At 36.4% G+C, this 14,263-nt stretch overlaps 1 long non-coding RNA gene across 2 annotated transcripts; it reads left to right on the top strand.

Moving 5' to 3' along the window:
- Window positions 1-1,428: 1,428 nt before the first annotated feature.
- LOC112081482 lies at window positions 1,429-2,660 on the top strand. 2 transcript variants are annotated; one of them, XR_002896548.1, is made up of 4 exons: window positions 1,429-1,597; window positions 1,692-1,841; window positions 1,965-2,029; window positions 2,125-2,660. It is a non-coding gene; the product is annotated as an uncharacterized LOC112081482 (long non-coding RNA). The 2 variants fall into 2 exon arrangements; XR_002896547.1 differs by having other exon boundaries at window positions 2,122-2,438.
- Window positions 2,661-14,263: the final 11,603 nt, after the last annotated feature.

The following is a 14,263-nucleotide window of genomic DNA, read 5'->3' as shown; positions in this document are numbered from 1 at the left end:
TGATAACGATTTCGACTAATGTCTTAGCTCTTATGGCTTATTTCATTGGATTAGAAATCAACTTACATATCCATTATGACTTAATGTTCCAATGAATACCAGGCCCGAATGGTTTATTACTATTCCTTCTAGTGTAAATCCCATCAGTTCTGGCAGCCCATTCACGTAGCTGACGTTCTCGATTAGTACGTGCTGCTCTGTATACTTCTACGTCAAAAAAATACTCCATTTTAGGCCCATAGCTAAGCACACAATTCCATGTTGTCCTCTTATCTCCAGAATCCTTGAAATTAATGGTATAATTCCCATTGAATTCTAATTTTCTGATTCCTCTATCTTCGTTGTTGATGTTGCAACGACAATGATGCTGGAGAATAATACCAGAACCAAGTTGGTTTCGAATTACAATTACATTATCCTTACTCTTATCAAATACAAAAGATTCATGTAACCTAAAACACATAGAAGTAAATAACAAAAACACTATGAGATAACTCATTTTTTATGGATTAATGATATATATATTTTTTGATTAATAAGGGGGGCATCATTGTGCAGTATTTATAATCATTTTGTTTGGCACACTTTTTTTTGAAATATTTTAATTAGCCAAATTTGGAACAAAATATGAACCACTTAATTAAAATTTTGTCGGAGGAGAATTTAGTGGCTTAAAGTATGGTTGAACGAGAGTATCAAGCCAGATTAACTAACTTTAATATATTACTGGTGGATTATCCATGTCTTACGGTATATTTTATATTCTTTTTAGTGGTGTAGTTAGAAACAATAATAAATTATTATATATACTATTTAAAGGTTTCATATACATAGTATAATATATAGGGGTTTTTGCTAAAAATAACCTAAAACTTGATTCTGAATACAAAAATAGACTCCTAAAAAAACATTTGACAAAAATAACCTAAAAGAGTAGTGAAAGACCATTTAATCCTGTATGACTAAACAAAAAATGGATGTTCTAATTACCGTTTAAACCCTGACGAAGTCTACTAAAGAGTGAAAGAAGTCTAATAGTAGACTTCGTTTAAATGAAAAAAGTCTAATAGTAGACTTCGTTTAAATGAAATGAAGTCTACTATGTAATTAAATCATAAAATTTAATTTTAAAATTAATAAAAAATAATTTTAGTTTCAAATTTGTAATCATAATTTAGATATTGGTTACCCTAATGTATATAAATTATATTTTTGTATTCATAAGTTTAAATTTATGATTTCAAATTGAAAAGAGTAAAATATTTGATTTAAGGTTTACACTTAGTAGATTTCAATATAGAAGTCTACTAAACCGGATAAATGATTTTAACCGAAATTTAAACTAAAAAAAATTAATTAAACCAAAATTTTTTATTTCCGTATATAAAGAAGGTAACCCTAATTTTGTAAAAAAAAATGAACCCTTCTTCTTTCTAAAACGGCGCTGTGGCCATTATCTCTAGCCGCCCACTCTCTCCCCATCCATTCTACTTCCCCTATCTTCTTCTCTTACTCATTGATCTCCTCCCGATGATTTCATCAGGTGGTAGAGAAGCCCATTGCTTTCTCCATAGCTTCAGTTCTGTCCCATGGACAGGTTTCTCTCTCTTTCTTTCTAATCTATATTTCCTGAAATCTAACTTGAAGTAGTTGAAAGTAAGCTTTGTTTGGTTTTGCTGTTGATTTCTCAGAGAAGGCGCTGAGGGAGAGATTCAGGAGGCGTTGTGTTATTAAGACAAAGATCTGAAATTTTGTTCAGTTTCTCCTTTGTTTTTTTCGGTTTATTTATGTGAGATCTGTGAGGAGGAAGATGAAAGGAGAGCGCCATGGTACTCCAGCAGGTTGGTTCTCTTACTCTTCTCTTGTTTTTAACCTTATTGTTTCAGTTGAGTTAAGAAAAAATTGTCATGAATCTTCCTATCTTATTACTGGAACGACAACAAACATTAATTTTGTGAATGCAGAGAGGCTTTTCAATGCAGAGAGGCTTTAAACCCAAGAGATCAGATCCAAGCTTATGTATTTGACGGTAACTTTTGCTCTTTTTTTTTCATTCTTTCTTTTAATTAAGCTCCTTGATTCTTGATTTTCTTCAAATGTATGTTTGTTTCCAAATCAAAGAAGGTTGAGGGAAAAGAATAAGAAGCACAGCATGGGAAGAAGCGGAAGTTAATGGAGAATCTTGAAACACAGCGTGGGAAGAAGCAGTACAAGTGCTCATCTTAATTTTAAAATAGTTATGGTCATTGTTTTTCACTCTAATTGATGTTTTTGGTTTGGAAAATTTTGGGAGGCTTATGTAATGTGAATTTGGAGCGCGTGGCTGATATGCCCTAACTCGCAAAAAAAAAATCTCACCTGCCATAACATAATCTAATGCCATAAGTAAAAGTGTAATGACGTTTATAACTTTAATGAATTGAATATTAAATTTTAAAGAATGAAATTGAGTTTTTTGTTTTTTTTTTTAAAAAGCTGTGGCTTTCTTCTTCCCCTAGCTCGTTTCCGTACACCTCCGGCGAAGAGAGCTTGATTCGAACCACCGTCGTTTGCTGGCGCCGGCTCATTTTTGGTTGTTTAACTACTCTTTCTGATCCGGCCATTTGTGTGAGAAGACTTCGAATAGGTATGGTGGTGTGTATTTTGGGGATTTATAAATTAGGGGTTTTCTTTGTTTGTTTGGTGGTTGTTTAACTATGTACATTGCCTAAGTTTGTTGCTTATTAGTTAAGTTCTCTTCGAATCGATGTTAATTTGTCGATTTTTAGTGTTGAATCTGTTTGGTAGATGTGAAACGAGGATGTGGAACCAAAGGATTTAGGCAAGAAAGTTTGGGAATTTAGATAACTGGTACAAAAAGTATAAGTGAAAGATAGGGGACAAGTAGTACAAGTAGTACAAATGGTGGAACTGATAATTATGGGACAACTAGTACAAGTCTCCGGCTTATGGGACAACTAGTACAAGTCTCGGACTTATCATATTATGGGACAACTAGTACAAGTCTCTGTTCAAACTGATAATGTGGGACAACTGGTACAAATGTTATAGTGAGAAATTCGGGACAACTAGTATAAAAGGTATAATTGTGAGAAACATAATTGGTAATATGATTTTTTTTTGCTGCGTATACCATGATATAATGAGCATTGGCCACACCAACATACATTTTGAGTATGGAGGATATTATTCACGGAACGAGGAGGAGTTTAAATGGATTTCAGTAAAACCTATATATGCAATATCATTTAAAAGATTATCTTTGGATGGGATTACTTATTCAGCTCTTGTAGAGAAGATATGCCAGAAGATTGCACTAAGCTCCAATACGACGAATCTGAAATTGAGCTACATTCCTTTGGTAGCTAAGCCTCAAATGGAGTCATGTATTTTCGGTGATGATGATGTATATGCTTATCTGACGACATTTGATAAAGATGGTCTGAGATCTGTTTTGAATGTGGAGGTTATCGAAGAGGTGGATACAGACAAAAGAGATCAGCTATGTGAGGATGATGTAGCTAATGGGGATAATGTAGCGAATGGTGGTGTTATGGTTCTTTTCAGGGCTGAGGAAGGAGGAAATCAAGAGAACATGCCTACTAATGAGCGTACTAATGAGCCTGATAGTGAGAAGCAGATGGAGAATGAAGATGGCTTGGAAACCGGTTTTGATGAGAATGAGCATGTTGAACTTCCACCGGAAGAAGAACAAACTCAATTTGTTCTAGAATGGGATGATGGTGCAGGTTTTGAAAAAGGTCAACAGTTCTGTTCGAAGGAGGCATTGAGAGTAATGGTTGATAAAGCTGCACATAAAGGGTGTTTTGGGGTAAAAACTGAGAAGTCTGACCAGGGTCGAGTGATACTGAAATGCCAACAAGCTGATCGTGGGTGTCCATGGTATTTACATGCTGCCAGAATTAAGGAATCCACATATTTCAGTGTCAGAGTATATAGGAGTGTTCATACCTGCTCCAGGGTTGTCGCGAGTACAAGTCGGAAGAGAAGAAAAGGTACTCCACAAGTAGTTGCATCCGTCTTGCGTGATGCATATCCAGGTAAGATTGACACCCCCGCGCCCAAAAGTATTATCAATGTTGTTCAGGTAGAAGCTGGAATAAATGTGTCTTACTCTACTGCATTGAGAGGCAAAAAGCTAGCTGTTAGTGAAGTGAGAGGGAGTCCTGTAGAAAGTTTTAGGAAATTGCGTTCTTATCTATACGTGTTAGAGAGGGTAAATCCTGGTACAGTTATATGCGTGAAGGTGGATGCTGAAAATAAGTTCAAATATCTATTCATTGCTTTGGGTGCTTGTATAGAAGGTTTTAGAGCAATGAGAAAAGTCATAGTCATGGATGCAACATTTCTGAAAAATATATATGGTGGTATGCTTGTATTTGCTACAGCTCAAGACCCTAATCATCATCATTACCCCATTGCAATGGGTGTAATTGATAGGGAGAAAGATGGAAGTTGGAATTGGTTTTTAGAAACACTGAAAACTGTCATACCAGATGATGAAGAGCTGGTTTTTATGAGCGATAGGCATAGGAGCATTTTGAAGGCAGTTCATGAGGTGTATCCTAAGTCTCAGCACGGACATTGCGTGTGGCATTTGTCGCAGAACGTGAGAGGTAAAGCTGCTGTTGGTTTTAAAGATATTTGTGCTGCGAGATTTAGAGATTGTGCTCATATGTATACCGAGTATGACTTCATCAGCGCATACACCGATTTTGGGAGGAGGTTTCCTAAAGCCGCCGAGTATCTTGCTGCTGTTCCTGTGGAAAAATGGGCTAGGTGTTATTTTAAAGGAGACAAGTACAATTTGGACACCAGTAATGCTTGTGAGTCGATGAATAGTGTATTCAAGAGGGCAAGGAAGTACTCTCTACTGCCTTTGATTGATGCATATGTTGAAAAATTATCTGAGTGGTTCAATAAGCATAGAAAAGACACTGTTTCTGCAACAAGCTTAGGAAAACAGTTGGTGCCGTATGTGGAAAATGAATTACATACACGTTGTGCAGTTGCAACTCACCTACTAGTAACTGAGCTGAACGGCAGTGAACTTGAATACAGTGTCACTGGAGTTGATGGGAAGAGATATCAGGTTGATTTGTTAAGGAGAAATTGTAGTTGCAGATGTTTTGATATTGACAAGATTCCTTGCGTGCATGCTATAGCAGCGACGATGGCCCTAATGCGCCAAGAAGGAAGATCTGTGGATATAGAACTCTCTGATCTGTGCTCGGAATACTACTTGACAAAGGCTTGGTCATTGGCGTATAGCAGAACCATATATCTGGTTCCACACGAGTCTACTTGGGATGTTCCAGAGAACATAAGACAGTCAATTGTGCACCCACCAGACTACATCAAAAAGCGTGGAAGAAAGCAAGACAAGCGATTCCCCTCCACCGGAGAACCTCGCCGGAAGCGTGCAAACAACAGGTCTAACCCAGGAATTAACTTGGGACGGTGGTTATTCCCAGAGTCAAGTCCAGGAACAAACGACCAACAGGTGTAACCCAGGAAGAACTGGACAACTGTGTTTTTTTCATCTAATCATGTTTTGGGGTTTAGAGACAACTGGACAATTAGTACAACTATGTTGGAATTGTGATGTACAAGTAACGAAACATTTGGAAATATTTGGGACAACTGGACAACTAGTACAACTATGTTTATTGGGACAACTGGACAACTCGGACAACTATGTTGCATTTGTGTTGTACAATTAGAAGAAGCATATGTTTGAAATTGGGACAACTGGACAACTAGTACAACTATTTTATTGGGACAACTGGACAACTCGGACAACTATGTTGCATTTATGCTGTACAAGTGACGAATCATATGTTTGAAATTGGGACAACTGGACAATCAGTACAACTATGTTGTATTTGTGTTGTACAATTAGAAGAAGCATATGTTTTAAGCAACAGGTCAGAAAATAAGATAACAAATTTGTTTCACAGTGAACACTCCTTATAAAACAAGAGAGTCTTCACTAATACTCATCACCTGATGATGGATAAATGCAAATTTTTGTATTTTTCAAAACGGATCAATCAGAACCTTTTAATTGGTGGCATGAAACTGTAAACAATGATGGACAACTACAATCAGTGGTATATGGTCATGGGTCAACTGGAAATATTTGAAAACGCTTAAAGTACAACTCTTACAAATATTGGACAACAATACAACTACGTACAACTATGTGAAAACCTAAATCATATTGTTTTTGCACGTGAAGCACGTGTGTTTACTATGGCGGCAGAATAATTAAATAGTTTTTGAAATCTCTCTTCTTTAAATTGTTCTTCCTCTTATTCTAGTGAGCACTTCCTCGTTTTTTTAGGGTTTCAGCCGCAGAGCAATGTCGATGAAGGAATCTTCCTCAAAAATGTCGAAGAAGGAATCTTCCTAAAAAAAAAACTGCCTGGATTCCCAGAGGTAAGTTAAAATTCCCAGAGGTTGCTGTGGTCCCAAAAATTTCCCAGAGGTAAGTTAAAATTCGGAATTTAAACAATTTACAGATATACTATCTGGATTCCGCGAAAATTAGTTTTTCGTAAGTGGATTTTCAGGTTCCAAGCTGTGGCTTCAAAAAGTGGTGGGATGAAGCCATAGTTGAAGAGATTGAAATGGTAAAAGAAACTCAAGAGGAGATGAAGTCTTTGTTTGATGTCATTATCTTGAGGATTGAAGCTCTTGAGGCTGCTGGGGCAAGAAGAGGTGCTCGAATGAAGGTTGAAGCTCAAGATCCGTTATTGAACTACTTTGTTATCCTGTACTGAACTACTTTGTTGAACAACCGCAAACATCCGCAAGTTAAAAAAAGAACATAACATCCAGAAAACAAGAAAAACTACCACATCCGACACTTCTACTTCGATTTCTTCGTCTTCTTTGGCTTTCCATCTGAGACCCAAGGCGACTTCTTGTACGTCGATTTTGACCGTTTCCTCTTTTTTGGAGGTGATTCTGGTGCTGCTGCTGCTCGTGCTGACGACGCCGGTGCTGCTCGTGATGACGATGCTGCTGCTGGTCGTGAAGAGGATGTTGCTTCTGGTCGTGCTGACGACGCTGGTGGTGTCCTTGAGTGGACTGGCCTAATCTCTGAAGCTTCCACTATACGATTCTCCGCTGTCGCAACAAAGGTGATCAAGTAACGTCCACTCTCTAGAATTGCCTTAACCGTCGCTTGATGCCAAACAGAATCCTGTAACGCCTCTACACGTTCCAACAACTGATACGCTTCATGTGGTTGCCGTGAGGAGGTTTCAGGAAGTGGTGAACCGGTTGTTGCCATAGGAGAAAATGTTTGACCGAGTGGTGAAGATGTTGGTGCCATAAACCCACTCTTCCACATCTCAAGAACTCCAATTCTTCCATCAAAGCTTTCAAGCTTCTCCGACATATCCTTAAAGCCTTTCTCCATCAAAGCTTGGAGCTCCAAGAGTGACGTAATGGAAGGAGGAGGATTCGCTGGATTCGCTGCATTCGCATAATCAGGTGCCACATCCTCTCTGATCACACCGCGGGAGCTAATCTCCATCTCGTATAGATCTTTCCAACAAATCTGCTTATTCTGAATGGTTAGGTAATCAATCCAATTCTCAACAACTGGATCAATAAACCCTATCCCATCATCGAATCCGGGTTCCAATATGCACCCCAATAGACGAACTTCGCCTGAATCAGCTTCCAAGATGCTAGAAATATCCTATTAATAGTAGTACCAATCGCTTATTAAATATCATCATCCAAACATCCATACAAACTCATAATCTAATGCAATGAAAACTCACCTCGGAAGTAGTACCAATGGCTTCATTGATGTCATCCAAAGGTATTCCTTTCATTGCAATTTCAGTGAATTTGTGTTTGCACATCTTTGGACAGTCATCCGCAGCAGGTACAACTTCTCTAAATTTGCGTCCAAGATTTGGAATACACTCAAATGCAAGAATCTACAAAATACAATATCAAAGTTACAATCATAAAATCATAACGTTTAGACACCTATTAAAATGAGACTAACCTGTAGTGGAACAATGAAACCAGAAAACGAAAATGCTTCTCCTTTTGCTCTCACTTGGCCATCAAACTTGGTCACCACTCGCCTGATCTCCTTTACGGTCTCATCAAATGTGTAACGCCCCCATGGAAACCTTTTACACAAATTCAAATCAGAAACCACTCTAAGCAAGAATTCATCAATGTTCCCATCAATCTTGGATTTCGCTTTCAGTACTATGCATAAAAAATACAAGACTGCCAGCTTCTTCCTGTCTAGAGAGGGTTCCTCCATTGAGAGTAACTGAGCTTTCACATCTGCGATTTTGATTTGTGCTTTCCTTCCAAACATTCTCTCCACAAATTTCAAACTACCCAATTTCTTATAGCCTTGCGGGTAATCATGGCAGTCAAGTCCACTTAACAGTGCATGCTCTCTCATAGAATACCTGATAGGAACTCCATTAACCACAAACCAAACCTCATTTCACCTCTCAGTGTAAGCTGTGTGAAGGAGCAGCATCCAAAGTCCTTGATTCATGTGATTTGGCTCCCTAGCCATATGAAATATGTGCTTAAACTGCTGGTGTGATCTGAACCATTTATGCTCTTCTGGAAGAGACTCAATCACTTCAAAAACATGCTTCATACTACATCTCGTCATTATCCTTGCCGTCTTGCTATACTCGGTTGGACCGAAGTAGAGCTTCTCAGGTCCCATTGGTTGGTTTCCCTCATCCGTATCCTGAAATCCAAAGATAGTCTCACAAAGTTATCCCATTTGTTCCAATTGTACAACTACTCTACTTAACTCAGTTGTCCCACTTGTCCGAAACAACTAATCCAGTTAACTCAGTTGTCCCACTTGTACGAAACAACTAATCCAGTTAACTCAGTTGTCCCACTTGTCCGAAACAACTAATCCAGTTAACTCAGTTGTCCCACTTGTACGAAATTGTACCATAACCAATTAATCATATTTCCCACAATTGTCCTATTTGTCCGACTTATACTCCAAATACATAATGTTATCCCAGTAAACCTTAAATTAATCAAAGTTGTCCCATTTATCTCAGTAGACTCTATCTCTTACCCGCATACAATGTTTTCCCAATTGTTCCAATTGTACAAATAATCTAGTTATCTCAGTTGTCCCCCTTGTACGAAATTGTACCAAAACCAGTCAAACATATTCCCCACAATTGTCCTATTTGTCCTACTTATACTCCGATTACATAATTTTATACCACTACACCTTAAATTGGTCAAAGTTGTCCCATTTAACTCAGTAGACTCTATCTATTAAACGCATACCTTCGCCGGTGAGGGTTCGTGTTCCACTTCTTCATCCTCCTGCTCTTGCTCTTCAGCCTCCTGTTCTTGTTCTTCAGCCTCCTGCTCTTGCTCTTCAGCCTCCTGTTCTTGTTCTTCAGCCTCCTGCTCTAGTTCTTCAGCCTCATCCTCTTTTTCGTCAGCCTCCTCCTCTTGTTCTTCGGCCTCCTCCTCTTGTTCTTCGGCCTCCTGCTCTTCTTCTTCAGCCTCATCATTTCCCTCCTCTTGTTCATCAGCCTTTTCATTTCCCGAATCTTGTTCATCACCCTCCTCCTTGCCCTCCTCTTCTTCATCACCCTCCTTTCCCTCCTCTTCTTCTTCACCATCCTCCTTTCCATCCTCTGCTTCATCACCCTCAGCCTCTTCTTCTTCTTCCATGGGGTTAATCGTTTCGGTTTCATCTTCTGTGGTTATTTTTTGGGCCGCGGTCTCCTCAATAGGATTCGGAGAGGTTTCCTTCTCCATTTCTGTTTCTGTGGGAATAGGGTTTATCGCGGCTTGAGAAACATCTTCGCTTGACTTTATCGCGGCTTCGGCTTCGGTAGGAATAGGGTTTACATCGGCTTCGGTAGGAATAGGGTTTCCTTCTCCATTTCCTTTCTCTTTCTCCGCGGTTTCAGGATTTACTTCAGATTCTCTCGCTGCGGCTGGAGAATGCGATTCTGTTTCAGGCAACGTTTCCCGGCTTTCACTTGACTCATACTCGACGCCTTTTTGTTTCACACGAGCCATGGAGAAGTCGAAACGAAGAGAAGATGGAGAAATCGATTACAACGGAATTTGTAGATTGTGGAGTGGAAATAAAAAGAACGCACTCGCCGGATTCTTCGCCGGAAAACACTCAATCGGTTTTTTTCAAAATTCTTAACTGTATGGAGGTTTTTTTACAAAGAATTCAAGTTTCATTCGGGTAAATCCAAGGGGATACGCGGGTCGGATCCGATTTCAGTTGGGTGGGTTTTCATATACCCAGGTTTTCTCGTAATTAAGGAGACATTCATGGATAGGGTAGTAAACAACCACCTTTTTGCTATTTAAAATAAATCAAAACTGAATTGATTATTTCATCGATGGCATTGGGGCTCTTTTTTATGCGACTTATGGCATTGTAGCTTTTGATTCGTGAATTTGAGATCTATTTTGTAATGTACTCATTTTTTTTTTCATTTTGTGATTATATAAAAGGAGAAGTTGTGTCTCATTTTTTTTCATTTTGTGAGGTTTATGTCATATTAATTTTGTGGTCATCAATTATAATGATCATGAACTCGATTTGTATATATGGTGATATACTATTTTATATAGATATCTTGTTTTTCTTGTTATAGTCATTAAGCAGAAGATGTCAATGTACCAGAAATTTAATGATTCCAAAGAAACCTTTGAATCAAAACAATACTAAAAATTCTGGGTTTAGGACCTGTGTTTTTTTTTCGGATAATGATCATCAAGTGTAATGGTATCTATTTGTCATCATTTGTAATGAGCATAAGTGTATTGGTCATGTTATGTATTTTTATCACCTAAGACAACACATTATATCTAAAGCCACATAAAAAACACATTAGTAGACTTCAAAATTTCATTTGAAATCTAATAAAAAAAGTTAACTCCACCAACTCATTTTTCTTGTTCAGATTATAATCATTTTGTGTCATTAAATAAGTTCTTCAAAGGTACAACCATCACTCAAAAAGAACATTCTTCCTCCATAATCATCTTGTGCCATTTCAATAACCAGTAAGCTCCCCCAAGGTGCAACCATCGTTAAAAAACCACATTCTTCCACCTTTGCCCATGTCAACATACAAAAACCAGTAAGCTCCACCTTTGCCAATTTGAGCCATTCTCTGAAAGAATAACTATATAAACTATATAAACCATATTAGCAAACACTGCATAGAGACTTTTTGTATCAAGAGTGGACTTCTACCGAAAAGAACATTAGTAGACTTCACTACGAAGTCTACTTTGATAAGCTAAGTACCTTAAAAATCGAAACTTCTGATTCAACAATAAATATCCAATGAAACGAAATAAAATTCACTAGGTAGTTCAATCACTTACTAAGAAACAATTCTAAACCAAAAAAAATGAAAAATAGTTCATAAATTTGCTTAAAACGCGTTTTTACAAAAACATCAAAAAGTAGACTTCTAAGGCAGACTTCGAATGTAGACTGGAGGAGAAGTCTACTTTTATAAGCTAAGTACCTTAAAAATCGAAACTTCTGATTCAACAATAAATATCCAATGAAATGAGATAAAATTCACTGGGTAGTTCAATCACTTACTAAGAAGAAATTCTAAACCAAAAAATTTGGAAAATAGTTTATACATTTGCTTAAAACGCGTTTTAAAAAAAACATAGGAAAGTAGACTTCTAAATCAGACTTCAAATGTAGACTGGAGGAGAAGTATACTTTTTCATTGAGAAGTCTACTAATGAAGTCTACTAAAAAAAATGTCATTTTTGCAATTGACCAATCTGTTGACTTTTCCTCCGGTAGACTTCAGGAGTAGACTTCAGTAAAAAAAGGTTACTTTAGCATTTGACCGATGCATTGACTAACACAGTAGACTTCTATTGTAGACTTCATGTAAGAGTAGACTTCTCTGACAGTCTACTTTTGAACTCTACTTTTTAAATAGAAGTCTACGAAACAAAATAGGTTATTTTTGCAATTGAATTTTTTTAGTAGACTTCACAATGAAGTCTACTCAAAAAAGGATTCTTTCTAAGTTTGACCGAACACCATAAGTAGACTTCACAAAGAAGTCTACAAAATGTAGACTTCTTTGTGAAGTCTACTGAAGTTTTTTGGATTTTTTTTAATTTTTTTATTTTTGAAAAACAGAAGTCAAACACAAAAATGACCTATACGTTTTTGGTCAAACTACAAAAGTACTTCGTATGCAGACGTAAACAGTAGACTTCATAAGGAAGTCTAAATCCAAAAGTCAAAATACGGTCAACTACAAAAATAACCTCTTTTCTTTTGTAGACTTCTAAAGCCTTCAAATGAAGTCTACTATGTTTGTTTTTTTTTGTTATCAAAGGATATCGAGTAGACTTCTCGTGAGGTTTAATGAAGTCTACTTTTTAAAAGTCAATTGCAAAAATGACCTTATGTTGACTCATAGACTTCAGTATAGTTCACGAGAAGTCTACTTTCGCGATATAAAAACTGAAATGTGGAGAAATTGAAGTGCGAGGATTACCATTAACAAAATTGAGCTCGCCTAAGTTTCTCTTATCCACCCAGAACTCAGGATTTCACCGAAATTAAACAACCCAGGTGTCGAGTAACCAGAATTCACCGAAAAAGCATGGCGCGAAACATTGTAACTTTGCCCAGATGTTTTGGAGAAGAAATTATGAAAGAATGAGCAAGGTTATGAGTGAATGAGCTTAGATATTTGTTTTATTACAGCTTTAAAATTGGTTGAGAAGCATTTATTCCATTTTCATGGTTGTTCATGGTGGTTGAAGAAATTGAAGATGATGGCATTCTTGTAATTAAAAGGTCTTTAGAAGGTCCAAGAAGACTTTAGCCAAATTAAAGAAAAATCGAAACAATAGATGAATAATGGCATTTTCGTTAATAGTTTAAGTGGAAAGGATAAAATTGTGAGAAAATGGCAAAAGTTGGAGAGAGAGAAAAAAAGAGGTTAGTTTGGTGTTTGACTTGAAATATGGGTTAAATCTGAAACTCTCCCTAATATATATTAGGATAATACGGGTTGATTGTTATCATTTAATACATTATTATGCATTTAAGTAATATAGGTTATATATGTAAGTTTTGTGAATTTGTGTTTGGATAGGATTTAATGCGTTAATATGTGTAACTGTTTTTTTTTTGGTTTTGCATATTGTTTATTGTTTTCATTTTTGAGTATAAATAATTGAACACATGAAAAATATAAAAATTCTTGTATCTAGTATTATATTTGGAATTTAAAATTTCTTGTATCTAATCCATCATCATTTTAAGGTCAAATTTATTAATTTGTTAGTCACCTAAATTAGGTCTGAGCATTTCGAAAAGGTTTTCCATCACGATCCATACCGGTCCTGAATTTCCCGTTTTATTCTCATTTTTGTTTTAATAATTTTCCGTTGGGGATTATTTATTTAGTTCAAATTGATACAAAAAGGGTACAGGAAGGGAATGAGAATGAGAAAAGATACCCGTATTACCCGATTAAGAATTAAAATTCTAAAACATAATAAAATATCTAAAAATATCTCTCATTTCCCGAACTTCTCAAACTTCCCTAATTTCTCAAAATTTTTTAAAATATCCATCCTGAAGTTGATCTTTACCAAAGTTTTTGAGAGTTTGGGATGTATTTTTAGATTCCTGAATTTTTAGAATCCGTTCTGTACTCCAAACTTTTCGTCCTGTTTCTTTAAAGGAAACACTTTGGGTAGTATTTTTTTAATTTATGAATTACTCGTTCTTGTCCTTTACCCGCATTTTCCTGTCTCAATACCCAAAATGCGCCTAGGTCCTAAATACCATATTCATAATTTTTTTCTTAATATTGTTGCTAAGATAATTCATACAACTTTTTAAAGTATCTTAAAAACGTATAGTGAAAGTTAATATTGACCATATCTCTATCAGATTTAGGAATTTACAGCTGAAAATTTTAAGCTCAGATTAATCGTTTAGAGTTTTATCCATCTGATGAATATACATTAGAAGTTTTCAAAATTTCAAGTCAATATTGATTATTTTTATCTATCTCTATCTCTTACTTATAATCAGTTTTCTACATAGGAAAAAAAGGAAAACAAATCGGTTTTCTACATAAACACCATTTTATCAGCTTTTTTTTTTTGTAATTACTCATATCTAAATTATTCATTTTTAGTTATCTTTAGTGACACTTAA

The sequence above is a fragment of the Eutrema salsugineum genome, unplaced genomic scaffold (genome assembly GCF_000478725.1).
Source record: "Eutrema salsugineum unplaced genomic scaffold, Eutsalg1_0 scaffold_8, whole genome shotgun sequence".
NCBI lineage: Eukaryota > Viridiplantae > Streptophyta > Magnoliopsida > Brassicales > Brassicaceae > Eutrema > Eutrema salsugineum.
This window is presented reverse-complemented; position numbering and strand designations above follow the sequence as displayed.